The sequence below is a fragment of the Callithrix jacchus genome, chromosome 3 (genome assembly GCF_049354715.1).
Source record: "Callithrix jacchus isolate 240 chromosome 3, calJac240_pri, whole genome shotgun sequence".
In the NCBI taxonomy this organism is placed as follows: domain Eukaryota; kingdom Metazoa; phylum Chordata; class Mammalia; order Primates; family Cebidae; genus Callithrix; species Callithrix jacchus.
The window spans coordinates 183,791,842-183,794,399 of NC_133504.1; the positions used below are offsets into that span (position 1 = coordinate 183,791,842).

Here is a 2,558-nt window from a genome sequence, read left to right on the forward strand (position 1 = left end):
ACCAAATTTGTCTCATACAGATCTTGAGCATTTGTTTTCTCTGACATCACTGCACTGTGTGAGACATGCTCTCCACAACAGCATGAAGCATGACCTAGGAAAGATTTAAGACCAGGAAGGCGGAAAGAACAGTTTCCATCATCCTAACACCCCTGCACTCCTGCCCTTACTTGATAGTGAATCTCTGTAGGGTGACACTGGGAGACTTAAACAGATTCAAAATTCTGCTCTAGTCTCCAGACAGGCCCTGTCTGCCCAGAGAACGTGCTGCTATCAGCCATGCTGTGCATGGTCCTCACCCTGTCTGCAGCTGTCACACCTCTAGGAGGTACCTAAGGTGTCAATAAGGAAAGCTCAGGAGGCAGCTGGCTGCAACCTACCTGCCTTCAGCCTTGCACTTCCTATTTTAAAGTTCAAGTAGCAATATGCCCAAGTGTAGGAAACCATCCATCTGCTAGGGCACTATGGATGACACTCAACCCAGGTGGATGCCCCTTCATCCACAACCATGATCTCACACACTCTGGGTGAAGCACCTCCCCCAAAATGTATTCAGACAAACTCTAAACCCTTGAATCAAAACCCACAGATCAACAAGTGTCTCTCAAGTCACCACTATCTAAGGATGCTGGTCCGATGACTCGAAGACAAGGTTTGGAAGATGATCCCCTATAGACTATCATCTGAGAGCCCAGGTTGTTTCAACCTTAGGGGAAGATCCAGGCTCACAAGTAACACTGTCCACAGAGTCACCACTCAAAAGATGTTTCTAGAGATAAATTGAAGCTCAAATTTAAAGAAAATCTGGATGGCAGACAACAGTCAGTCCCAAATGCTTTCTAGTAGAAATAAGCCCATTTTAGTGAATAAACAGTAGGAGCATCAGGGAACCAAGATGACCTGTATCCTCACCATCAGAGGCTGCTAGGAAGAGAACCACAAAACCCACAAACACCTCTCTAAGGGTAAAAGACAGCCTGGAAAGTTTTCCCTTGGCAGGTCAGTGCAGTGTCCAGTCCAGCCCTGCCCCTGATTAAACTTGTAGGGAATACCTTTTCTAGGTAAAGGGGGGAAAGCAATGTGGATTCTTTAGTGTGCTCATAGCCGTGTGTCTACACACTATACACTTCTTTGTCTTTACATCTCATGTATAGTTTCACCTAATAAAGTATTTTATAGCAAGAAAAAAAAAAAGCCCAGTCCCCTTGCTGGGTCCCTCTGTTGCCACCAAGATGATGTGCAGGGTGCCCTCTGCCACACAGCTGGCCACTCAAGACTCAGGACCAGGTGAGGTCCCAGCTTGAAGAAAAAGAAAACACAAAGTTCCCCGTGTTTAAGGCGGGGTCATTCAAGAGCCAGGTGGCCGCAGGGACGAACTACTTCAAGGTGCATGTTGGTGACGAGGACTTTGTCCACTTATAAGTATTCAAAAGTCTCTCTCATGAAAACCAGCCCTTGACCTTGTCTAACTACCAGACCAACAAAGCCAAGCATGATGAGCTGTCCTATTTCTGATCCTGACTTTGGACAGGGCCCTTCCACCATAAGGCTCACACTGAAGTGATTCTCCATCAACCAGAGCGTACACTTGGGATCCTAAAATGAGCTTCGTATCCTGGCTGTGCCCCTTGGAAGGGGCCAGGGCAGCAGCTTCTCTTGCATTTCTGTTCCTAAATTTCATCATGTTGATTTTTCCCCCTCCCAATCAGGGATCTTAATTACTTTCAAAGTATTTTCTAAAAATATTTTTTAAATCCTTAAAATATTTCAGACACATCCTGAGCTTCCTTCCGATTCAATCCATAAGTGATCCACCTGGAAACCAGTGTTTCCCAGTCAGGCTTCACTACAACCCATGGGCTGAAGACTCGAAATGCTGAGGACAGATTAATCATTTTTACAAAATATTCACATCAAGTAAGCCAGTTTTTAGACATTTAGGAGAAAGGTAGCCGCTAAGTTACATTCAGATCCCACTTGGAAGTGCAGCAATGAGCACAATGCTGGAAATCCATTAAGTGACATTACAATAGTCACATGAACAGAAACCTAAGACCTCAGCATTTATTTCACCCTAAGGTGGGCAGAAGAGACTTCCTCCTGATGTGTTTCCATTGTATTTCCCATCATTTTTATAATGGTGAGGGAGATCTGTGGGGATCACTCCCGTGTGAGGCCCCTAGGAAATGGGCCTCGCCATACGGTGAGCTAGAGCCCGGACAGAGATCCCCGGTTGGGGGAGTTGAGCTGAGGGAAAGCAGGAACAGAGAGGGACTATGCTATTCAAAATAATTAACAGACATTACTTTATGGATATGAGGACTTGGGAGGCATTGTGTCCGCTTTCTGTTCCTTATGGTTTATTGCCTGTGTTCATTTTGGATCCTTGCTACATTCATTGTAAAATATTAACTTCAGTATTTACAATTGTTACTGGGTGTAACTTACCTTGTGACTTAAGTTTACTGGGCATAACTTACTTGCCCTGTGACTTAAGTATTTACACTTGTTAAGTATTTACTGGGCGTAACTTGCTTACCTTGTGACTTAAGTATTTT

General features: G+C 44.6%; 1 pseudogene; it reads left to right on the forward strand.

The window, feature by feature from the left end:
• Positions 1-1,232: 1,232 nt before the first annotated feature.
• LOC108590992 (cystatin-B pseudogene) lies at positions 1,233-1,533 on the forward strand (annotated as a pseudogene).
• Positions 1,534-2,558: the final 1,025 nt, after the last annotated feature.